The sequence below is a fragment of the Camelus bactrianus genome, chromosome 20 (genome assembly GCF_048773025.1).
Source record: "Camelus bactrianus isolate YW-2024 breed Bactrian camel chromosome 20, ASM4877302v1, whole genome shotgun sequence".
NCBI classification, from domain to species: Eukaryota; Metazoa; Chordata; class Mammalia; order Artiodactyla; family Camelidae; genus Camelus; species Camelus bactrianus.
In genome coordinates this window covers 18,334,867-18,361,391 of record NC_133558.1, presented here as the reverse complement: position 1 = coordinate 18,361,391, position 26,525 = coordinate 18,334,867, and the positions used below count along the sequence as shown (strand labels likewise).

General features: G+C 42.3%; 1 protein-coding gene across 6 annotated transcripts in view; it reads right to left on the bottom strand.

The window, feature by feature from the left end:
- Window positions 1–1,283: 1,283 nt before the first annotated feature.
- Window positions 1,284–26,525, bottom strand: part of ZKSCAN8 (zinc finger with KRAB and SCAN domains 8) — a 58,696-nt gene continuing 33,454 nt past the window's right edge. Inside the window, exons 1-10 of one of the 6 annotated variants that reach the window (XR_012501005.1) lie at window positions 21,246–21,459; window positions 11,357–11,866; window positions 10,936–11,062; window positions 7,673–8,430; window positions 5,278–5,475; window positions 4,638–4,691; window positions 3,640–3,887; window positions 2,413–2,786; window positions 2,033–2,109; window positions 1,284–1,828 (exon numbers count right to left, since the gene is read on the bottom strand). The gene's annotated coding sequence lies outside the window, so the exon portion shown is untranslated. Of the gene's footprint in view, window positions 1,829–2,032; window positions 2,787–3,639; window positions 3,888–4,637; window positions 4,692–5,277; window positions 5,476–7,672; window positions 8,431–10,935; window positions 11,063–11,356; window positions 11,867–15,760; window positions 19,319–19,630; window positions 19,747–21,245; window positions 22,326–23,206 lie in introns of those variants that run through there. The other 5 variants (XR_012501004.1, XR_012501007.1, XR_012501008.1 and 2 more) reach the window with 5 other exon arrangements.

Genomic DNA, 26,525 nt, shown 5'->3' with positions numbered 1-26,525 from the left:
AAACAAACATACAAACAGAGTAATAACTGTGCTGGATTAAAACACACTGACTCAATGAAAATTCCTAAGTCCACAATGATTCTAACACAGAAATAGCCCTAAAAAATCATATCACTATTTAAGGTGCCTATTCAATGAGTCCCTGAATTTGAAAATTGCTAAATAAAGGAGTAAAACTAAGCCATCAAACGTGACAGCATAGTATGAAGTGACCAAACAGATGATTTGATGATTTCTTTACTATAAAGAAGAATGCCAGTTAATAACATATCATTATAAAATCATTCTGCAACCCTTAATAAATAAAATGGTTGATTCATTCAAGAATTCTCAAACATTTTGTATTTTGTTGATGGGAAACTGGTCATTCTCATGGAGCCAAAGTGACACTACACCATGACAAGGGAAAAAATTAGCTGTTCAATGGACGATCACACTGTCACCATCCTATGCCAGCGATTTAACAGTGGGTCACCCAGGTATTAATGCCTACTATTACTTAATTCTAGCCAAAATGTTGAACTTGAATCTTTTAAGGCTTTACATCTAATTTCCAGTTTATGGAAATACAGGGTACATGGGCAGCAAAGTAAATGATAGTGAGAAAGCAGCCAGAAAACTCCAAAGGTTAGGAAACTGGTCTGGGCTCATCAAAAAGTCTGGGCTGTGGGGGTAAAATGGGAGCAGGAAACTGTTCAAAGTAAGAAAGAATCAAAAGGCATAACAACCAGATGTATTATGTAGCCCTGGATTCTATTCTGGTTTGCACAAATCAGCTTTAAAGACAGTTTGGAAAAAAATGGGCCAATTTGAATTTGGATTGAGTTTAGATAACATTAAAATGTACTGACAAGGAAAAGAGAAGATTATTAACAGAACAAAACAGATCATAAAATAGCACATAGAAATGACGCTTTTTTATTAGCAGATACAAACTACCATATGTAAAACAGATAAACAGAAAAGTCCTACTGTATAGCACAGGGAACTGTAGTCAAGAGCTTGTAATAACCTATAACAAAAAAAAAGAAAATGTATGTATGTATGGAATATATATATATATGTGTGTGAGTGTGTATAACTGAATCACTATGCTGTACACCAGGAACTAACACTACATTGTAAGTCAACTATACTTCAATCAAAAAATTAATTAAAAAAAAGAAATGAACCCTTTTTGGTAAAATGTACATGTGTATGTGTGTATGCACATATGTGCATATATAAAAGATATACAGATAAAAATAAGTCATTAATCATAACCTCTGGGAGATAAAATATCATGCTTTATTTTCTTATTTTGTGATTCTGTATTTTCTAACTTTCTTCAATGCACATATACTTCTCTGGTAATAATAAGAGGTAACTTTCAAAAAAGTCAGTACAGTTTTACAATGTTAATGTCTCATCACCATCTAAATAAGAAGGTCAGCATCAAAATACTTGACAGTTACATTTGCTATAGACGATCTGCAGAAAATTCAATGACATATATTTAAAAGCAACATATTAAGGCTGTTCTGAGATGAATTATCATCTTTTAATCATTATTACCTAAAGTGTCACCTTTGTCAGGTCCTTTAACAACTCTCTTTACAATGAATTACTTGTCACACTCCATAAAGAAACCAATGAGGAGTTCATTTTGGTCCAAATTCCCTGGAGAAATTCTTGCCTCACCTCTTTCCTCTGATGACTGGGGCTCAGGTCCTTCACCCTTGAACTAGATTGCTGGAGGCTGAACCCAGGTACATGAAGAGTCTTCATCTAGTGTCTGAAGGGTCATTGTCTGCAAAAGGATTTTCCATTCCAGAGCACAGGCTGAAACCTAGAGACAAGCAGCAACCATTAAGCCTGTAAGGATCTCACAAGTTTAACAGAGACTAAATCTTAAGGAGGAGGACCCAAGAAATATCCCCCCAGAGACAATGTCAGGCAGAAGAGAGAAACCAGGGCCCAGGGCACTGAGAAGCTGCTAGGAAGGTAAGCAGAACAAAATTTGATCAAATCTTGTTTCTGTCACTTCACTTACTGGCTATGTGTCCTTGCTGTGAACTTAAGTTTCCATGTGTGATACCACCTACTTTGTTGCTGTGAATGTTGAGTGACCTATAAAGTAAGGACCATGATGCTTATAAAATGCCTTCAGTATCTTTACTCACTATCCCTGAATCTGCTATTTCTCACCTTTCCCCTCCTTACAGGACTTGCTTAGCAAGAAGCTCAGTTCCCTGCTGAATGCTGAGTTTCCCCACTATTCTCTCACAGCCTCCACACTTGAGAAAGTTTTGCTCGTAGATTCCCCGCAACAACATCAGACTAGTCTCCTCCTATGTGGACATTTCTCTTTCTTGCCAGATTTTCCAGCATGGTCATTGCCTCCTCCCCGCTCTCTGGATGATGTTCCCACACCTGGGACTGGAGCTTCTGGGGCAGGATGGAATTGCTCCAACACCAGCAGCTCCAGGATCTGTTCCTTGGTGTGCATCTCTGGCCTGAGACACTGATGGCAGAGATCCCGGAGCTGGCTCAGGGCCAGATGGATCCAGGGGAATCCTGGTAGCAGAAGTGCCTAAACTGCTGCCTGAAGATCTTCCAGGTGGGAGGCTGGTTCTTTGGAAGGCTGAGACCCTGATTTCTGGGGTGGTCCTCCTCCAACTCCACTTTCACCATCACAGGCCCTTGCTGACCCCATGGGGCTTGGAATGGCTGGCCAGCAGACTTTCTTGTGTCCACAGCCATCATACCTTCTGCTAGAATTTCAACTGGAGGTTTTTGAGGGCACCCTGGGGAATAAGAATTTTAAGTGATAAACAGATACATAGCAAATACTTCAAAGAACCCACACAAGAATGAAGACCTGTAACCACGGTAACTAATTTTATTCATTCATTAAACCCACATTTATTTAGAGGCCTATCTTGTACGGAAACTGTTCTAGGTGTTTAAAATGCATTCGTGAACAAAGCAAAGAGATTCCTGTTATCATGGAACGTCCATTCCGGTTGTAGCATCAATAAACACAATAAATATGAAGAGCGCATAATGCGTTATAGAGACAAGTAAAGTTGCGTAACTGCAGGAACGAGGAGGGCGGTGCAGAATGACGACTTGCGCCTAAGGGAGGAAGACTCCTCCAAATTCGGCATTAGATACGTGTATGTGGCCCCTAGCTTAAAGCAGAATTTTCAACTTATCACTTGGCACAGAGTTTTTCCATACTTGATCACAAACGACCCAACCCGTGGGAGAGGAAAAGTTACGAATCACAGCCAGAAAATTATTCATGTTTTCGTGTCAATCTGGCAAAATGGAGGGCAAAATCCCACTCCGATTCCCAGTGCTTGGAGGCCCAGGTCTCGTCAGAGCGTCAAAGTCCAGTTCCCAAGAAGGGGCTCCCCAATCTCGGGACAAGGTCCGTCTGGGAGGCCTTGGGGCCGGCCTTCCCGGAGCCGGCCTTCCCGGAGCCTCCGAGACAGACAGACACCTGCTCCCAGCAGCGCAGCCCCGAGCCTCTCCGGGCACCGGGCGTCCCCCGCCGGAACCAGGGCCGGTGCTGGCTGCTCCACGCGGCTCCGCACGTCCGGGGCCTCGCAGGGCCGAACCCAAGACCCAGGCGTTGGACGCCCCGGGACACACCCGGCAGGAGCGCAGGACCGCGACTCCGGAATCCGAAGCTCAGGCGCGCGGCCAGCTTCCGGCGTCTCCCAGAGGTCACGCCCCCCTGAGCGCTCGGCCGCGACCCGCCTCCGCCCGCGTGCCCAGCATCTCCCGGTAACCCTGCCGGGCCGATGTGCCGCTTGTTCAGTTCCCACGGTTCAGGAGTAAGGCCGGTGGAAGCGGTCGCTCTGCGGTGACAGGTAATACTAAGCCCAATTCCTGGATCTCTGAAATAAAAAAAAAAAGTTTCGGACACTTGCTTCTTGCGAACACGGCAGGATCTCTTAACTGAAAATGTGTTATTGGAGGAGTGCTTGATAACAAGAGATACAAAAATGATTGCTCCCTTCCGTGTAGGGTGCTTCGCGGCCAGCATCGCTAACCTGTTTGTCTCTCCTCTGCCAGTCTTGTGGGTGCTTTCATCTCCCCTGTCCTATGCCCAGAACCCTCTCCCCTCAAGGAACACGGTAGCTAGACTTTAGACTCTTGTCAGTGTACCTTTCTCCAGATTGTTTGTTGGTATTGTTTCAAATGGTGGAAGAAAGGCTTATTCTCTCCTCCCTACTTTGCCCGTTCCCACCAAAGTTTTGAGGGCTTCAACGAAAGAAGGTAGGTGTTAAGTTTCTATTTCCTGTGCTTATTTAGCCTAATGCCCCCACTATAAGCTTTAAATGTCAGAAGCAAGGATATTGTATACTGTCCTGTAAATATTATAAGATTTCTCGTCTTAAAAAAAATTGGAAGTGTGTTTTTATGTTTGTTAATCTTCTCAGACCTCTTTTCTCAAGGTCCCACCTAATGAAATTCCATTGCTTAGCCTGGATTGTGCTGACCTGCTAATTAACAAGCATCAGACATAAAAGCATTTCTTGTATTAGCATGTGCTTTGTTTCCAGTTTCACTATGTGCAAACCTTCCTGCTCCTAGGAGTCAAGAGTTACACCAAACTTTAGACATCTTGGGCTGTGATGGCTCACCACAAAATTCTCTTGACTTTGGGTACAGAGTCAAGGTGAAGACTCTCCTGGGCCCTGGGGGATAAGAACGTATTGTAAACAACACAATTACCTGGGCAGCCAAGAACTTACATAAGTTCGTGAACTTTAGAAAATAAAACAGCAGTAACAAACCACGCCAAACGGTTTAGGAACAAATCGCTGCCAAGGCTGCGGAGACAAGCCTTCGTAGGGCAGCAGAAGCCGGGGGAACCCAGCCCATCCCTCTTCCCGCGCCTGGGTAGTAACACCCAGCACTCACTCTGGAGGTCTCCCGGGGGTGAGGGCGCACCTGGCAGCCAGGGCTAGACAAGGAAAGCAGAGGGTCGCCTCCACACTCCCCAGCCTCTCTACAATCCACTCTGGAGCCCGGAATCTTCACCCCGAGCCGGAAAACGGCCGGCTCTTCTCTGGAGAGTAGCGGGAAACGCACCGGAACGCGAGCAGACACGTGCACACATGTACACACCTGGACGAGTCTCCTAGGATCTCGGTCCCTGGGACTCTACTTCCGGTTTGTATAGGAACTTCGGAGGTTTGGGCTTCTCTATGATCTCTCCCGCAGCCTGGCTCGCGATCCCCACCCCGTTCTCCCTCACCACCCGGCTGCCGGGCCGCCTACCTCTCTCCACGCCGCCTTCCTGGGGCTCAGCCCGCTTCACAGCTGAAATCACAGCTTCTGCGGACCCAGTCTCCTAGACAGCAGCCTGGCGTCTTCTTGGTGTTTGTGAGTCGCCCATTGCACCCAGGAAAGCTACATGGAAAACGGTAGCTGAAAAGACGCCAGACTTGGAGTCTTTTTTGCTGTTTTGCAAACAACCTATCAAAAAGGTTAAGGATGACTTCACCTTGTTTCTATTTACTTACCTCTATCACTAAATAAAACCCTCCTATGAAGTAGTCATTCTCCAGATAAGTAAATTCAAATAAAACTGGAGGGTGGGGCACGGAATAAACTGGAGGGTAAGAGATTTCACTGTGATGCCTGATCTTAATTTTTCAAAATAATATGGAAATCTGTATTTCTACGTAAAAATCTAAAATTTTAAAGCTGGCAGAGAATTCAGTTCTTAAAAACAATGAATGAGCTACACAAATATCCGCCAAATGTATCTGATCCTGAGGATGCCAGTTTCCACCTCTGGCATAGTTCCTACTGCCAGGAAAGCTCAGTGCATCAGCACATTTCACGGGAGAATTCACACAGTTGGTTGAAAATTACTCAAATGTACAAGTGTTCTGTGAAAGTCTGTATTTTAAATTTCAAAGTGTCTAACTTAAGGGAAATTTAATGTTCTACCCACTTCTATTTTTGTCATAGGTATTTACTGATTTCCCTCTGACCTTGTAGACTTCGATCTCCCAGGTATTTTGTACAAGGCAAGACAAAATAAGTGGTTTGATAGCAGTAAGGATGAATGATTAACACCTCCAGAGTTTCTTGGTTGGTATTTATTTATACCGTCCCCATAAAAATATGAATATAGTGAAATACTCTACTTTTATACACGTTCAAACTTACAAACTTTCTCAAATTCTCCTAATAGTAAAAAGCACATTTCATTCAAAGTCTAAGTAGAAGACAACACCAATGCTTTTCAGACTGTTCCAGTGGCTGAAAAGATAAACTAAAGCATAATGAGGACATAAGCATCCAGGTGATTACAGAGAGTGAGGGAGCTGAGCTTGAGGTATCTACTGGGTTGTAGCATAAGAAAGTCAGAAGCACGTAAGAGAAGCAGTACAGACTCTGCTTGCTACCTGATGTCTCTTTAGTCCCACTACCAATATGCGATCAAGTCCAGCTGGTGTGCTGGATGGTCAGAGGTATTTCTGGGATTTTTTTTTCCCCTAGAGATAAACTGGAGGAGAAATGTATATCGCTGAGATTAAAACAAAAAAGGAAAAAAAAAAGGACATGAATAAAGAGCAGAGTTGAGGGCACAGATACACATAGTTCTTTCCTAAAAACTATGCCTTTTTTCTAAGTTGACAGAGTGAGCAGCAAGGCCTAAAACTTCCTGTGTTGCCTTCACATCTTTGAGCCTCGCAGGGACCCAAAGGCCTAACCATGGGTTCCCCTGCTCTTGCCATATATGCCTCCCACGCAGCAGTAAATGATCCCCACTGGCTAGTTCCCCACCAGCTGGACTAGCTGCACTCCACCTGGTCTTCAACCTAATGGGTTTCACCTCCTTCCCTGCCCACAGAATTATTCAAAGAAGCCAATCACATCCCCCCAAGGAAACCAGGGATCACCCCATCTTGTACTAGAAAGCCTGCATTCCAAAGCTGTTTGTTCACTCTGCCCCCAAGTGGCCCTCCTCCCCTGGGCTGTGAGTGTATGTGACTAATAAACTGCTGTCAATCTCATCTGTCCATGCCAGGGTCTGGTGTCATGTGTTTGGCTGTTCGCAGAACCACTGGGGGGGACTTCCTCCCTCACCAACAGAGTGACAAAACAGCAAGCTGTGTTACTAGAGGTCTTTTATTTATTTTTTTTGAGGAGTCATTTTTAGACTCAACTTACCTAGCTTACCCCTCATTTATATAACTTTAACAACAACATCACTTTCCCCACTCATCCTGCTAAGTTCTCCTTTGCATAGTATGCACACTAACAATCTCAGGGGTTCTCTGTTCAAAATCTGAGAGCCACTGTATCGTCAGGCTATTCAGGGTATGTGATGATAGTGAATTCAAGGAGCAAAAGTGCTGAAGGACCACAAAGGAGAAGGACCAATAGGATGGGAGAAAGAATAGCAGCATCCACCACAGACTCAAGCCCAAATGGGAATGGTTTGCTCCAGAGACTAGTTACCAGCTTCTTTCAACCTGATGTAGGGTATCAGAACCTCTTCCTAGTTTGACTACCTAGAATAACATTGGTAATGGAGACACCACACCCCGATCTCTTGAATTTATGACACAGTGACAGGGTCTGCATTCGGCATAGCTTTCAAAAGTGTTCAGTAAGGCCTGGTTTATGATTAAAGGCCTTCTCATAATTAGGATACAGACACAGACTTCTGCCCTCTGTGAGTCCTCTGATGACGAACCAGGCTTGACCTCTGGATGAAGGCTCGGCCACATTCCTCACACTGATAGGGCTTCTCCCCAGTGTGGATCCTCAGGTGCTGAGTAAGGCTGGTGCTCCCTCGGAAGGCTTTCCCACATTCCTTACACGTATAGGGTTTCTCTCCAGTGTGACTTCTCTGATGTTCCATGAGCCCTGACCTCTGAGTAAAGGCCCTCTCACACTCATTACATTTGAAAGGTTTCTCTCCAGTGTGGATCCTCAGATGTCCGATAAGGTGTGAACTTTGACTAAAGGATTTACCACACTCTTTACACCTGTAAGGTCTCTTCCCAGTGTGGATCCTCTGATGAAGAACAAGGCCCGTGTTTTGACTGAAGGCTTTCCCACATTCATTGCACTGATAGCGTTTTATTTTATTATGAATTTCCTGATGTGAGAGAAGGGCAGATTTATAACTGACAGCTTTCCCACACTGGTTGCATTTATAAGGTTTCTCTCCAGTGTGAATTCTCCAGTGTCGAACAAGCCCCGAGCTCTGAGCAAAGGCCTTCCCACACTCTTTACACTTATGTCGTTTTACTCTTGTGGGGTTGGCCTTTGGCTGTTCTGATTTACCCCTACATTGAAGAAAAGTTTCTCCACACTTTGGATGCTGGAAAGCATCCAGTGAATTCCTTTCTTCAGAAATCTGGTTCAGAGCAAATTCACCAGTCATATTCCTCGTCTCACCTCCTGCTGGAAGAGCAAGTTGATTATGATTGCCACATGTCCCATGTAAGGGTTTGGAAGAAAGACTAGTAAGATTAATTGATAACATTACAGAATGCTTAGTAATATCAGGCATTGTGCTAAATAATCAGAGCTATTATCCTAATCGTTTCTGACACTCAATGCACCTATGAGTCATAGAAAATAGATATAAATAAATAAAAGGCTTCAGGGCCCCAGCCCAGATCTAAGAACTCAGAATGGCAGGGAAGAAATGAAAATTTCCACAGAGTCTTCAAAGGATCCCAAGTGAACATACCTTGCAGCATTCATCCCTTGTGTAATCCATCCCCCTCCCACACAGGATCTAGGTTGGCCTGTGACTTGCTTTATCCAACAGAATATGGTGAAAGTGATGATATGTCAGTTCAAGGACTAAGACTATAAAAAGGTGCTTTGGAGATCCCTGAGTCACCATGCAAGAAGTGCAGTTACCGGGCTAAAGAGATAAATGGACAGTGAGAGCGTAAGAAGACCCAAGGCCCATCCACGTCAGAACAGTTTCCTAGCCGTCTCCTGCCAAGGTCTGAGATGGGAGTGAAGTATCTGAAGCATCACAGCCCAGGTGAGCCCCCAGATAACTATAGCTTAAACTGGTATCATTTCAGCAGAAGAACCACCCTGTTTATCCCAGTCAATCCAGAGAACTGTGAGAGAGAATATAATGGTTGTCCCTTTAAGCCACTAAGTTTTGGGGTGGTTTGTTACATGGAAATGGACAGCTAAAACACAAAGTGCTCAGCCAATTTTTGGTGCTAACAGCACACGATGAGCTGGGTAATAGATACAGAAACTGAAACACAGAAATTCAATAACTAGCCCGTGATCACATGACTAGGAAGTGGTAAAGCCTGGCCTGGAACCCAGGTTTATCTGAAGCCAAAGCCTGTACCCTTTACTTCTACTACAAAAAGAATAGATACTCATGTAAAATTTTCAACAGTACAAAAGGTGTAAAAGTAAAAAGTCCAAATCCCCATTCATCTTTCTCCAACACGTGGTGTCCTTTTACTTTCCCCAGAGGTAATCACCATAGCTTTGCTGCCTAGTACATCAGTAGAAGACTATTAAATTAATTATAATACATGTATGCAGCAGAAAACTAAACATCAGAAAGAATAAAGTAAGTCTATTGATAAGAAAAATATTATTTCTTCATGTCTTATCTAGACCACAAACATTGACTGCAACTGAATGAAGGAACTAAGATTGTGGTACCCACTGATTTAAGTAGAATGTAAGTTGCATGAGGGCAGAGACGTTGGCCATCCTGTTCACCACTGTGTCCCCAGTGCTTAGAATACTGCTGGACACATGGTTGGTGTCCAATAAATATTTGTTGCATGAGTGAATAATGTTCTGAATATTCTCATTAGGTAAAAAGAAAAAAGCAAAATGCAAAGTGGTATGTATAATATGTATATTAAAGTGTACCCAGGATTTGTTTCAATCAGGCATGGTAAGACAGGCAGACATGGAAAGGACTATACTCACAGATCCCCAGGAACAGAATGCATAGCCTGCCATGCAGGGCCACGTGAGAAAGCACCAAGGTTGGTCAGGAGGCAGAAGGGCAAAGGGCTAGAGTGAGACCTAGAGCTTTTATTGGAGTTTTCCCAGGAAGGAATGGGCAAGGCGGGGCAGGTATGCTGCATAAGTTTAGGATTGGATAGTGTGGATAATTCTGGCAGGCTCTGGGCTACAGGGATGTGCCCTAGTTGTCTGGCACCTGGCCCTCGGGTGATTTAGGGGAAGGGGAGTATTGGCCTGGTGCTTGAAAGTTGTATAAAGGAGATGATTGGGGGAGTGGGCTCTGGATTGGTTGATTCGTATATGAAAGGTCCACTTGCAGGGGAGTCCTTTGCTATCTCAAGGAATCAGCTAGCCCTGGGAAGGACAGCCTCTCCAGGATCAAGACCCCAAATGCCACAGCATTAAGAATATAGAAAATTAGAAAATATAGTCAGTACATTACAATACCACCTGCACTAAAAAGAGGGGAGGGGCTTGAATACACACAGAAAAAACTTGAGTATATACTAGAGAATGTTAACAGTGGTAAACTCTCAGGTATGGAACTTTAATTTTCATTTTATATCCTTCTATACTACTTGAATTTTAAAAATGTAAGCTACCACTATTGTTCTATGATAACAGCTAATTAAAAATACAGTACTAGGGCCCACTGTAGTAAATCTATACTAGATCTGGACATCTGTATTTTTAAAACAGCTCCTTGAAGATTTGGACTCACAGAATTGTAAACCATGGTCGAAACCCAATTAAAAAATACCACATATCCCAATTCAAAATTAAATCAACTCTAGATATGCTCACTTTGTAAATAAACTTCTGGTGTTAAATTTATTCTACTTCCAAATACCACTTTTTTCCACCAGAAATACTGCTTCCTAGGAGATGCTATAGTCAGTGCTTCCAAAAGGTCACAAAGATTCACGTTCTAAGGCTTACCATTCTCTTGCAGAGGAATGTGCTCCCACGGATCACACTTTAGCTGGACAGTCAGTGACTGACCTGCAAGGCTTCCAGGTCCTACTTCCTTCCACAGCACTTGTTTGTAGTGTGCACTGCCTGGGACCTAAGGACATGCAAGTAGAGCTGGGTTTAGGAGAGAATCCGAAATATGGCAAGAGTTAACTAAAACCTCAGAGTCTGATTAAAAAGAAAATTTCTTATGGGCACAGGAAGCAGAATGATGAAGAAACCAGTGTCTTAATCAATTCACAAAAGCAGCAGAGCTTTAACGGAAAAACAGAAAGACAATGCTTCAGCCCAGCACATCTGGTCATAAAACCCTTTTGCTTACCCATGCCCGCTCTCTTTGCTGGCAGACCCTTGGTGCACTCATAAATGAACAACGGCTTTTCCCCACCTGTTGTCCTTTGTCTCCAAGTTCTGTCTCCAGATTTTCCAGCACAGTCACCACTTCCTCTCCACTCCTTGGATGATAGCCCCATACCCGGGCCTGGAGCTCCTTGGGCAGGATGGTCAGGAACTGCTCCAGCACCAGTAGCTCCAGGATCTGTTCCTTGCTGTGCAGCTCAGGCTGCAGCCACTTTTGGCAGAGCTCCCGAAGCTGGCTCAGCGCTTCTTGAGGTCCGGGGGCCTCCTGATAACGGAACTGCCTGAAGCGCCGGCGGAGGAGTTCCTGATAATTGTACTCGTTTCCTTGCTGTCCAGGCTTCTGTTCCCAAGCATGGTCCTCCTCTTCCTCTACCTTCACTATTCTCAGACCCTCATGCTCCTCTCGAATGTGGACCACGGGAGTCAAGGCTGCACCTTCTCTCAACTTGGTGGACATCTTAGTTTGCAATGGCTCAGGATAGGATTCACTTGTCTTAACATCCCAGGAATCAGGAGGAATCTTAAGACCAGAGCACTCCTGTGGGAGGAGAACCACTGTTAAAACAGCAAAATAACCAGAGCAGTCAAGAACTTATATTGTTAGTAATGAAGACTCACCACCAAGGTGATAATCCTGAATAATGGAATATTGGTAAGATAATATTCCTGAGATCCACAAAAATAGATCAGAATTATTGAAAAAATGCACTTGGCTGCTGATATACAGAAAAGTGCTACATAAATATTAGTATAGAACTGTTGTGGGAAGTAATGTCACATTCACAGAATTTGAAGACTTTTTAGTTTATAAGAACTACATTTCAGGAAGAAAAAAAGTACATGAGCCACAGGCTGGGGGCCACCAGAGCCCATTTGTCAAGGCTGTCTTTTATGCACACACACAACCTACCATCCCCTTCATAGAACTGCTTCAGCAGGGCAGGATGGGCTTTGGGATATCCGGTAGAGGAAAAGGAGGCTTCTTAATCCTTAGCAAGGGTAAGGGAAAATGGATCTTGTCACACCTTAGTAATCTTATTATGACAATATACACATGGGCAGAGTCAGTTATTTTTCCAGTAAAACCTTCATGACCTTTAAAAGAATCAAACTACTTATTTATACACGGGAGTAATACACTAAAAAGCCAAAAAATGGTTACAGCGTTCGTTCAGGGAGTAAAGCATAAAGCACCTCTCGGTCAGTTGAGACATTCCCCCGACACCCCGCCCCGCCTCCATTGTGTATAAAAGAATGAGCATGATCAACCAAAATCCGTACCTAGTTTACGCTATACTATAAAGACAAAATAACAGCGACAAATCCAAACTGAACAGTAGAGGCCGACTGTCACTGGAGCTCGTTATCAAGCATTCTGTGCACGTGTTGGGGGCCGAACAGGACACCCATGCCGCAGAGACCCTTCCCCGTCCCATCTCTGCCCTGCGGGACAACCGACATGAGGCGCTCTGCAGCTCGGCTGGGGCGCAGCCCGACCGCTCACCCGCAGCTCTGGGGATGGCTGGTGGTGCTCCCTGGAGACTAGCCCTGGCCGGTAGTTAACGGAAAACCTGAGCCAACATCCCGCGGGCCAACCAGGAGCCCAGAACAGCGGAGCAAAAAGCGCCCAGGACCACGAGGCTACTTCCGCTGCCCGCCTAGGAATCCGGAGGCGCGGTCCTCTCTATGATCAACCTAGCCACTCCGCCCTTTTGCTTCCTCCTTGGCGTTAGGCCAGGGCAGGGGGATCACTTCATTTTGGTGTTTGGATTTTTTTTTAAAATTCCTTTCTCTCCCCCCGTTCTCTCCTGGAGAAATTTAAGCCTCTCCATAAAGTTCAAATCATCCACAACATTGCTGACATTCACTGCACTCCAGGAGTTAGCTCTTGAACCCTTCTGATAGTGTATTTACTACTGATGACTGAAATTTTTTTTTTATATTCTGCATATGAGCAATTTGTAATATGAACACCAGATATGGGCTCCCACTTCCCTTGTTACTCCCAGTGATGTTTTTTTTTTATGGAAAACAGCTTTTAAAAAACGTAAAATACTTTCTTTGGGGGGATTAGGTTTATTAATTATTTTATGTTTTATAACATAAACATGCATAGCTTTATTAAATTAGATTATATTGATTGCCTTTAGTATTCTTTTCTACAGGCTGTTTTCTTTCTTTTTTTCTTCTTTTTCAGTTTTATTAGGTCGAATAATTAATTAATTTTTAAGGGAGGTACTGGGGACTAGGTTTACAGAAAAAAATGAAGCATAAAGTACAGACTTCCTGTATGTCCCTTCCAGCCCTCCCTAGCTACACACAAACCCACACAGTTTCCCCTATTATTAACATCTTGCATTAGTGAAGTACCTTTGTTACAATTGATATTGATACAGTATTAACTAAAGTCCATGGTATATATTGTTCACTGCGTAGTATATTCTGTGAGTTTTGGAAAATACATAAGCATCAACCATTATAAATATTATACCAAATAGTTTATTGCCCTAAAAATCCCCTATGCTCCACCAATTCATCATTCCCACACACCAACTTCTAATCTTTTTACTGTCTCCATAGTTTTGCCTATTCCAGAATGTCATGTAGTTGAAATCAGTTTGCAGCCTTTTCAGACTGGCTTCTTCATTTAGCAAAATGCACTTAACATTTCTTCATGGATTTTCATGGCATGATTGCTCATGTCTTTTTATTGCTGGTTGGGATATCTGCTGCTCTCAGGAACCTATGCAGAGAAGGTGACATCATGATCAGGTTAAGATGCCAGATAGATTCCTTAGTTCCTAGGGAACAGGAACCATTACCTGCCAGTGAAATTTACACTGTGCATAACCTGTGACCCAGTAATTTCATTCCTGGGTATGTTCTCCAGAAAAACTCCCAAAGGTGTTCAGACCAAGGCTGTTTATAATAAAAAGTTGCTTGAAAGTGTAAATGTATATTGAAAGTAATGCCACACACAGACCAATGATTATGATACACCATGAACTCAATTTGTAACCAATCTACACTGAGCACCCAAGGTCATTCCTTGACCAGGTCTGAGAAGACAGCAGATCCTATAGCAAACTATTAGAGGTCACTCTTCGGGATAAATTTGTACCAGCCCATAAACAGAACCCTTCAAGCAGTCATTCAACAGCCTTTGTCACAAGTGTTTTTTTTTTCTGCATTAGTCACTATTTTATATATGAGACACCAAGATGAACAAGGTAAATATGATCTGTTATTCAGCATTACATGTTCACATGGTCCCCCACGTACATTTCTCACTTTTTTTTAAACAAAGAGTTAGGAAATTCTGTGAAATGATATACCAAAACACAGATATTTATTTGCAGAATTTCCCAGATTACTAGAGTAAGTCTGGTAGAAGTATATGTATAAATGTTGGGTCCCATGAATCAATGTCAAAATCATTCTTAGAAAAACTTAAATTAGCACCATGAATTCCAAACAAAAAATAAATTTAATAAATAACACTTGTTTTACCCAAGGTTGTGATTAGTCATAAAGACTTCCCCCTACTCTCTCTACCTTTACTATAGAAAATGAAAAGCTAACTGTGTCAAAGACAGTTAAATATCCATTGAGATCTGACAAAGGAATGTTTTAATTCAACTTTGCCCAAAGTGACCTAAGTCTCTATTAACACTTGCCTATTTCCACAAAAAAGTGCCAGTTAAAGTAATTATATGCAACTGGGTATTTTCCCTAATGGTGATGTTTGATTTTGAAAAAGTTCTATGTTATACCTCTTATCACATAATCTGACTATTGAGGCTCATTTTTCTTGTGTATCCTCTGATGTTTGGTAAGATATGAGTTTATGAGAAGATTTTCCCACACTTGTCCAAGTCATAAAGCTTCTCTCCATTGTAGACTCTGATGTTTGGTAAGATCTGAACTTTGATTGAAGGCTTTCCCACATTATTTACACTTAGAGTTCTTTTCCCTGCATGGAATTTTTGCTACACTTTGAGTTGAGCTAACATTGAAAGTGTCCCCATAGTGGTCACACCTACAGGATTTTGTTCCAGTGTGGATTTTCTGAAGTGTAAGACTGAGCTTTTAAGTGACAGCCTTCCCACATTTTAATATTTATTGGTTTTCCAGTAATAAATGCTAGCTTCCGAAAGAAGGCCTTTACCCACTCATTACATTCATAATCCAGTGTGAGTTCTTTGGCAGGTGACCACACTTGAAACACAATGAATCATGTATACTCTTTACACCCACAGATTTTCTTCTTCAGTGTGGATTCTCTGTTTAACAAGGCTATCACAGAATTTAAAGGCTGTGCCACACTCATGACACAGATAAATGAATTTGCTTATGTTTAATGAGACCTGAGCTCACATGGAAGGCTTCTGACACTGAAGATATTCTCGAGGGTTCAGATCACTCCAGTATCTGAAGGTTTTACCACATTCTTTATTTTCATTTTCAGGATGGCTTCTCTGTTGTTTAATGGGACTTGGGATTACACTGAAGGTCTTTTCAGGTTGAGGATACTCAAAGGGCTTTCTTGAAGTCTGGACATGCTGGTGCTTGGTCAGGGCCGCTGGTGTGTGTTGTTTTATTAGGGAGGGATGTTTTTGGATCAGTGACTTCCATTCACTTTACAATGAGTGGATGCTTCTTTTATTACAGTTGAAGATGGAAGTTGTGTGCAAGCTGAACAGAGGATTTCCCATGCCCAGAGCATCGACAGGACTGAACTTAAGGACAAATTCTCCTCGGCAGGTATCTTAGGTCTCTTTATCCGAATGATACTCTCCTTGGCTTAGGCAATATAAACTGCATACTCAAGGGGGCTCCTCCCTCACTTTGGTAAATTATTCAGAACCCATGAACTTGTCCAGTGTGGAGCCCCTGACGATGTTCCCACTTAAGTCTTCTGAACATCATCCCCCTCTGTGTTAAGACTTATTCTGGAAAACTCTGCTTTGAAACAGACTCCTTGTTTAATATCAGAAGTCACCATCTGAAAGAACAGGTTGATCATGAAATTAGCATCTTTTCCCCAGAGGCAGAAAGAGGGCATCAAACGTAAGGTATACGAGAATAGCCTACAGAGAAATTATGTAAAACACACCTCCTCTTATGTGAAAGTTCTAAGTAAGAATATATACTTGTTTTTCCATTAATTTCTGCTCTTATCTTTAGTATTTTCTTCCTCCTGCTTTCTTGGATTTATTTTCCTGTACTTTAAGTTCTCAAAATGGATGTTCAGAGCTTTTTTTTTTTTTTAAACCAGCTTTCCTTTTTCCCAAATATAGCATCTGTACTTTTACCCTAAGAAACCTGGAAAAGTACCCTGAACAAAGTAGGTCTAAATAAACAGAAGCTACTCATTATTAGTACTATCACTAATGCAAAGCAGAAGTAAAACAGAAGGGACTAGTGAGGAGACTCATTTATCCAAGAGCTCCTATGAACATAACAATATATAAAGTAGCATATTAAAGAAGAGGTCATCATATAACAAAGCATTTTACTATCTATTTGGAGAGATTATAAAAACCTCAAAGCTAGAAGGGATATCAGAGAATATTTGGCCTGTCTCCCTTATTTTTAAGGATGTAAAACTGAGACCCAGCTAGGTGGCATCAGCCTAGGTAATAAGGTTACTTAGAGGTAAAGATATGTTGAGACCAAGGGCTCTTGAATCACACCTTTAAAGTTTTTACCAGCATAACATACTGGCTTTTACAGCCCACTGTGGTGCATAAACAACCTTCAGATTGAAACTTTCATAATATTGCATAGTGGTTAAGAGAAAAGGTTGTCAAGTTAAACTTCTGGTTTCAATTCCTGGCTCTACCATTCCTAGCTGTACAACCTTGGGCAAGTTATTTAAAGTCTCTGTTCCTCACTCTCCTTAGCTGTAAAATGGGAGAATAGTATTATGTTATCTATATCATTTTTTACTGAGAAAAATATACATCCAAGACACTCGGAAAAATCCCCAGCACAGAAAGCATTCCACAAATATTGGCCATTATGGTAGATGCACTATCTCAATGGTAGATTATATTACTTTTGTTAGTTATTCACTGCCCTCTTTGTACGGATTATTTTTCTCCACCTGATGGATAGTAAGCTTGGTCATTTGACTTGCTTTGATTAATGAAATTTAAGTAGAAATGACATATGCTCCTCCTGAGTAGATGCTTTAAAAGCCATCATGTGGTCCTACCATTGTTTTCCTTTTGCTCTAAGAGCAACATATTCAGGGTAGGAATACTCCTCTAGCCTGGATCCTAGAGTGGTGAGAAGGTGTTGCAAGAGCTGCAACTGACATGCAACATAACCAGGAATAAATTTTGTACTGTAAGCCACTGAGATTTGGGGGCTGGGGAGAAGTTGTTGGTTACATAATAAAAAGCTAGTTGATCATAATTAGCCTAAGCTGACTTGTACAATCTCACAGCATTTCTGTACCAGGGGCTGCAGAGAACCTACAAGGAGTCATACATAATTCCTGCAAAGGACTCATAATCAAATGAGCAGGATAAGAGAGGCAAACAAATCAAACAAATATATACAAAGCAAAACATAAGGTAATTATCCTAAGAAATAAACAATGTGCTATGGGAGGTTGAAGAAGGGAAAAACTGGAAGTGGTTACAGGAACTGAAGTATATTTATGTTTGTTTAGAAATCAGACATAAAATACAGCTCAACCTAAATAATAATAAATTTATTATTTTTTAATAAATTGAATAGTCACCAAATAAGACTTGTTCTACACATCTTTCAGGTGAACGTGGTCTCTTTCATGCTTTTTTGATAAAAAAAACTTTGGAACCCCAACTCAGCACCCAAACTGTGATTAAGAATATCCAAAGTTTCTTTCATGAGGAATAAATTGGCTTTACTTATAAATTCCTTTACCATTCATGCCCATGCTGAAGTGGGTTGGCTGTATGTCTGGACAAGAATAAAGTTCAGCTATCTATTCATCCATTCATTCCCTAAATTATTACAGAAAGGATCAGAGGTTGGCTACACAGAGTATGTCATGTCACAGGTCCATGTCAGAGAATTCAATCATGACTTTCAAGCCAACACTTGCCTAACACTTGCTTAAGACATCTGAAATTTGAGGAAATCTACCTGATAGTCGTTTAACTTTCCATACATTTAGATTTTCTAAGTCTAACTCTTTTATAGGCAAGATTATCATATAAAGCAAAACCCTGAATACACCATCCTCGCCACATGCTGAAATGCTTTGTTGAGTTACAATTTTATGGAATGAACTAAAACTACACTCACCAGCATGGATCAATCTCACAAACATAATGTTGAGAGAAATAAGTCACATAGAAAAGAAAAAGACTGATATACCGGACTACATTAAATTTAAAAACCAAAGCTCATCGAAAGACACCATTAAGAGAATAAAAAGGTAAGCCATGGAGTTGGAGAGGATATGTGCATTCTCTGTGAAAAGGGCTCATATAGAGAATATGTAATTCCTGTAACACGTGTATGAACCGAACAGGAACTTTCCATGAAGAATACCAAACCACCAATAAGCACACAGTAAGCTAGCCTACTCTTACCCAGCATGACACCTGTAGGAATGCAAGTGGTCTCAGAAGGACTGGCTCTCCTAACAATGAATAGTATACTGAGTTACAATGTAAAATGCAGTTCTTACTGCATAAACTGTTTGACAAACATTAGCCTAGAGAAGATGTTTCACACTTCCTAGTAGAGAAAACAAGGAATTTTATGGTCTGGCCCCCAGCGTTCTCTCCAGTTTCATTTATCACTACTTCCATAATGCATTCTGTAATCAGTCATGGAGAATTTCCTTCTTTCCCCCAGATGCACCAGGCTTTTTAACATGCTATTCTCCCCGTACCTTCCTTCATTCGTTTCACGTGGTCGAACTCTTTCTTCGAGATTTCATCCTCCTTCGAAGATTTTCCAGCCCTCTCATAAGTACTTGTTACACCTTTAATGCAAAGCATGCTGTATAAATCTAGTGGCTGTATCACTGTAATTGCTGTTTTCTATCTACTCCCTTCTCCCTTTCCCCAAACAGACTGTAAGCCCCTGAAGAGTGGGGTGCTTTTTTCATTTATCTTTGTATTCTTAGAACCTGGCACAAGACAAAACCTAAAATAGAAAATCATTAATACCAGAATTTGAGTTCACAAGGAATAAACATGTTACACATATTTTGATCTCCTAACATTCAACTCTTCAGTAAAAGAAATTTCTTTTTCTAGAATGTCTGCTCCTTCAAAGTCTTCGGAATACTTACCACTTACTGCTCAGGATTCACAGTTGGGCTGGTCTGGGGTGGGACATGGCATCACTTTGGTGCCGATCCCAGAAGGGTATTTTCCACCCAGAAGACTGTGTCCGCAAACTTCCGTCCTAAGAACAAACCAAGACAGCTGGGGCCAAAGGGGTAAACACTGAAAACACTGGTGATTACAACACAGACATGGGGTGACAGGGAATTCTCTCCAGAGCAGAGCAAGGAGAAAATCACAGTCTCCTTCAATCGCCTAAGGCAGGGAGAAGTAGGGCAAAGAAATTAACACCTTCAACCCAGAAAAGCAATGTCAACTTCGTGGTGCTTTGCTGAGGCCCTTCACTGCTTGTAAATATGTGCCTTATTTTCTCTAACATGCCTTGAGGTCCTATCTCCTCTGCTCGCCTTCAGCCACCATGTCTGGGTCTAAAGTTACTTGAGTAGTGCGGTAAGTACCACCTCAATAATAGAAACTTCATGATGTGCTTTTTAACATGCATCTGTGGCCTCAGTGTCTGAGGGTACAAGCTGGCTCAAGAGAATTCAGTGTCTTATAGCTGACTTGTCTGAATTGCTGATGAGAATTCAGGGAAACTGTGCATCCTTTGCAACACAAAGTCCTACTCTGAGGAATGAACACGACTTCCACTTCCCAGAGTGTTCCCTCCTACCTGTCCACAGTGCAGACCAAAGCAATCTGCAATTTCTATCAGTTTAGTGTTCATCTTGAACCTCAAACGTTTCAGGGATCAAAAGAGTTTCAGGCCTGTTACCCAGAGTAAGAAATCACTACTAATATGGAAAAATAATAACAAAGCAATTCTTTTAAAGCCCAGATTCCCTTTGAGTTTCATATGCATATAGGATTTGAGTTTTAGGCCTGGGGATAGAGCTAGGAATTCAGGCTATAGTCTGGTGAACAGATCTCCTGGGATTTCCACAGACACAGCAAAGACATTTCCTGAACTGAATTCATTAACTGTCAACCACCTCCCAAATCTGAGCTCTTCTGGTTGATTACAGGTATCAAGTTTCACATACTCACTCAAATAGATCCTTGAAAGTGATCCTAAAACTAATGCCAACCCCAACTCAACAACTGTTCCCCAACCTTGTTCCATCCTCATACCTGAGTCTTGGCATTTGTCACATTATACTTTGAGAAACACTGAATGCAAGGGTTAGAAGCACCTGTCACTCTGGGAGGTTTTTGTTTTCGTTTTGTTTTGGCTCAGGAACCTCGGTTAAGTTCTGGGGTTTCCTGGATCAGTAAATCAAAAGGCCTGGGGCTTTAACTAGGCAAGAATAACCCTCAAGGATTATCAATGGGATTCCTGCCAAGAGGTTACTAACTCATCTAACCATCTCTGAGAGCACAGTATATCAAAGGCAAAGAAAGTAAGACCAATAGGTTAGTATTTCCAGATTCAATGAGGATTATGTGGTCCCTGACTCGCCAACCAACATTACTTCCAGTTTCAAAATGTAATGTTTCACCTGTAATACTGGTAGCACCAATAACAATAAAAGGCTTGTACAGAAGAAAAGTTAAAATAGTGTTTGAAATACTGAAGTCTCCTCTTACTAAAATAACAAACTACATTATGGTATAATTTACCTTGAGTTGTAAAACTGCATTCTTAGAAGTAGATGTGATTTTAGAGCCTTTGTCAATCATTATGATGATGGAGTCATTTTTCATTGACTTCCCATTTCTTCCATATTCAAGAAACTAAGTGTTAACTAAAACTAATTTTTACCACATCCTTCTTTTGGTGATAACTTCAGATATTAAAAAAAGCCTTTGTAGTATCTTCACCATATAAATCACTGATAACACGTTCCTTTGACATGTATTTTCTGGTGTTTTGTAAGATTAGAGCTCCCACGGAACGCTTTCCCACACTTGTCACACTCGTATGGTTTCTCTCCAGTATGAATTCTCTGGTGATGAATGAGGGTTGAGATCTGGCTGAATGCTTTCCTGCATTCTCCACACTTAAAAGGCTTTTCTCCAGAATGAATCCTTTGGTGATTGATAAGAGCTGAGTTCACATAGAAGGCCTTTCCACACTCCTTACACTCATATGGCTTTTCTCCTGTGTGGATTCTTTGATGTTTGATGAGAGCTGAGCTCACGCTGAAGGCTTTTCCACACTCATCACACTCATAAGGTTTCTCACCAGAGTGGATTCTCTGATGTTTGATAAGGTCTGAGCTCACACTAAATGCTTTGCTACATTCATTACATTCATAGGGTTTCTCTCCATTGTGGATTCTCTGATGTATAATCAGGTGTGCCCTCACACTGAATGCTTTCCTACACTCATTACACGTATACGGTTTCTCTCCAGTGTGGATTCTTTCATGCACAGTGAGGGTTGAGCGCACGCTGAAGGCTTTTCCACAGTGGTCACACTCATAGGGTTTCTCTCCAGTGTGGATTCTCCGATGTCGAACAAGACCTGAACTCTGGGCAAACTTCTTTCCACATTCACTGCATTTATACTGTCTTTCTTCTGTTGGCCTGTTCTCATGCCTTTCTAACTGGTCCTCATATTGAGAAGTTGTTTCATACTCAGCAATCTGTAAAGTATCCCCATTTTGTATGCTGGGGACTTTCTGGTGTGGTGGGTCCATCCTTACAAAAATCTTCCCTTCAGAATTGACACCAGGTTCATACCTTTGGTCTTGAATCCTGAAATAAGACGTTTCAAATGTAATTTATTCCCTGCAGCTAAAGTAATATTATGTGATTCAGACTTAACTAGGACTATCATGTTTGATAAATGCAGGACACACTGATCACATGGCAGTCAGATCAAATATCTTTATTCAGTCTGTACCACCTCAGAACTATTGGAATAAATATGTTAAATCTATCTTTATAAAGGTATCTAAAGCACAAAATCTTGGATTTAAGTGAGTATACAAGTAATATATAGTTTCTACTTTAAAAGACTTTCTATCATATTTAACTAAATTGGGAAAAAAGACAGGAATTGAAGAGATATGCAGAGCTTTCAGCTTAACTGGCCTTTTCTTTGAAGCAAAATGAAAATATTTCAAGAATATCTAAATAAAGTTGCCAAGTGTCGCTCAGCCACCAAGGTTATAACAACAAAAGGAGAGGTGAGGGCACGGGGCAGAGAGAAAATAAGGTCTCCTCCGTTCCCCTCCCTCCCCTTCCCGCGCCCGGAAACCAGCCCCGTTAGAACCTCGAGGAGGAGCACTCGGAAGACTGAGTCTTCCAAGCCTCAGTGATGGGGAACTCAGGTGGGGTGCGGGTGTCTCTGGGGAGTCGGCAGTGCCAGTACGGCCACGGCACAGAGAAGACGGAGGAGGAAAAGGACAGAAAAAGAGGGAGGGGGAGGAGGGGAAGGAAAGGGGAGTAAGAGACCGGAGGAGAGTACGAAGGATCGGGGGGGGGGCGCGGGGGGACAGAGGGGAAGGAGAGGGGTCGAGGCGCCGGGTCGAGGGGAAGTCTGAGGCAACCAGGCGCAGCACAGAGTAACTTTCTCCGGGGCTCTTCGCCCCAGAGCTCACTCAAAACCCGCAGAGAACGATGACAGGCCTCACCTGGGAAGTCGTGAAGTGTTGAGCCAACGGACCGGCGCCCGCCCTGATCTCGCGAGGTCGACTTTCGCGGAATCCCGCCCCAGTACCTAGTGGTCCGCTCTAGGATCCGGGAGGCTCCCTCTCTGTGGTTCATGAGTTGACGACTCGAAAGGAGGAAAAAAGGAAAAGATTCTATTTACTTAGAAAAAGGCATTTAGGCGTTTGAGCTCCTTTAATCCTGCAGGGCAGATGTGACAGTCCTCCCTTCTAACATAAGAAACTCGAGAAGCAGATAAGTTTTCTGAGGTTGGACGACCAAAACAGCGGAGATGAAATTTGAACATAGATCTGTTACAGTCCCAACTCCTTCCACTTGCCTCCCAGTGGAGGGGAATCGGCGAAAGGCTCCTCAGGGTTTAAGACTCAGAAAGTAATCTTTATGTTAATTTGTAAATTTAACACTATTCCAATAAAAATATGACCTTTTTAATAAGTAGATTTTGAAGTTCATGTAGAAAAATAAGACTCTGCCCAAGAAAACTGAAAAAGAAGGGCAGTGAAGGCGCACTTGTCCTACAGATTTTAAACATATTATAAAGCTTCAATGATTAAACAGTGTGGTACTGGTGAGTGAGATAGACAGACAAATGATACAGAATAGAAAATCCAGAAATAGATGCAATCACAGGCAGAAACCTAGCATATAATAAAGGTAGAAAATCTAAGAGAATGATTAATATAGACCTTTAAATAAATATATGGGGAGAACTGTGTAATCATCTGGAAAAACATTAAATTGGATTCCTACCTCACTCTGCACTCCTGTAAATATTCCAAATAAATCGAAATTGTACATGTTATAAGTGAAACCATAAAAGCACCAGAGGAAAACGTGGGGAGAAGTCTTTTATAACTTCAGAGTAGGAAGGCCTTTCTAATTACAAGCCAAAATCCAAAGGCCATAAATGAAAAGATTGATAAATATTTTCTCCCACACAAAGAATCCACACTCCTGCAAGGTAAAACAAATAAAACCACCTTAAGCAAAGTGAAAGACAAATAAAAAATGGATAACATACTTACAACTTGTATCTCAGACAACAGACAGCAAAGATGGAACTCCTGAGCAATAAAATATCATGGAAATGGCAGAGCTGAACTGGATTCCCTATTGTTCCACCCTCATGTTGAACTTAACCAGACTGCTGAGCATTCACAACCTCACACTTATCCCGATCTCATTAAATAGAAACTTAAAAAGAAAAGTGTCCTTAGGTCCCTTACATCCAGAACCTTCATAAAATTACAGAATGTCGAAGTTTAACACTTACAACTCTCCTGTAGGGAGAAGGGTCCCTATAATTGATATTTCAATGGTGTATTCCCAGGTAGGAGCTGGAGACACAGTGTTTCTCCTGCTGCCAGAGTTGACATTTCTTAATAGATCATTTCTTGACTGTGTGCAAGAGCTGGGACCAGGGAAAAATTTAACACGTGAAATTGTGAAGGAATCACTGTATCAACAAATAAATCAGCAGAACACGCTAGTCCTAGGAAGGTAAGTAGGAGAGGAAATAATTACAACAAATATCTAGGTAGCATGTCTTTACGTAGGTAATGTTCATGCAGTGTAAAAGGCAGGTGCTTTTATCATCCTCACGTACAGATGAGGAAATGGAGGCACAGAGATTATGTTATTTGGCCACTATGACAATCTCACTTTAGATTTACATGCCTAAAAAGTAGGAAAAAATAGAAGAATCACTAAGAGACTAAAAGCCTTAAGATGACTTGATAAATACGTCTCTGTTGCTGCCCTATTTTCTAGGGCTAACTCCCTCTGGAGGTCCTCCAGCTTAGTCACTCTCCCAAAGACCCTCACCCTCCCCTCCCCTCCTCTCCCTCTAATGCTGCTCCCATTCCTAGACCTGGCATTCCTCAGCAGAATTGTCAACCTGGAGCCAGCTCAGAGCAGTTTTCCAGTAACAGAATCCTTGGAACCAGCAAAAGCAGCTCTTCTAAAATTGGAGCCTGCAATTCAGTAAAATTCCTCTTGAGGTCTCCTTTTTCGGGGGATACTTCTGTAAAAGAAATACTAATTTACTCAAAGAAAAGGACTGCTATAGTTGTTACACTAATGACTGAGGGTTATGGGAGTTAAAAAAAAAAAACAAACAATGCCAAATAAGGGGCCAACTTGCAAAGGGCGGTTAGATCACAGAATCACAGACTGGGATTAGCAGGCGTGTCCCTGTGCCACAGGAATCTCCGTGCCATTGCTTCGGAGCACTACTGGGAGAGGGGCGTCAGGAGAACAGCACCGCTGTTTCTGGAAGGCGGTTCTGCCCAGGCGTGAACGGTAAATTTACTGCTATAGGGAAGGGCGGTCATTTATGGTCAAGCCGAAATACAGAAATAAAGATTCTGCATTCTAAAGGAAATATGGGCACAAAACGCAGATGTGGAAGAGGAAACCTCTCCTAAATTAAGAGCTCCTAATACTTATTTCCAATCAGTTTCTCCCTTTTGTTTGGAACGGCAAGCTGAGGGTCTGGTGGTCATCGATCCCAAGTGTACCAGAGCTACACGCTGTTAATGTGACTCAATAAAACTCTGAAGACCTCAGGAAAGATCCGGGTATAATCCCGAGAGGAAAGTAGTCCCAAACTCCAGCAGCACTGAGTCAGGGGAAAAAAATCCTTCCCTGGGAGGTTGCATTTGGGCTTATTGCCCACGGTCCCAGGACCGCATCTCGGGGTTCGTGACCACGCTCCACCCGAGCCAGCCGAAGGAGAGGGAATCTGAGGGGTTGCAGCTGAGCAGCACCCACACTACCAACCAAATGCAAAGCGGCTCAGCCTAAACAGCAGCAAGCTCCGAGACTTCCCCGCGGGCGTAAGTCCTCAGCACTTCCGGGGCGAGGCATAGCTTGTCCCCAGGCGGGCAGTCTGGGGCAGGGTCTGCTCGCCCAGGCCCGGACCTACTCGGTCATTTCTGGAAGCGCTTCTGCCCCAGTACACCCCCAGACTCGGAATTCCTGCCTCCGCCTCACGAAGGTGGTTTGGTGATTTTTTGCTTCCTGATTTTACCCAGGGTAGGACCACCCTTGAATCTTGGAATTTAAAGACATTGCAACTGGGAAAGAGCAGTGTCTCCACTGCGAGCCCTACAGAATTCCTAAAACTGACACAAGAGCTCTGATCTTCATTACTAATGATCTGAATTTCAATGCTGCACATCTTACTTGCTTTCTTCAAGATTAGGGACCAGACCCGAGAAAGCAGGACTTTAAAAAAAAAAAAAAAAAGGGCTTCAGTACTACAAAATCCCTTGGGACTAC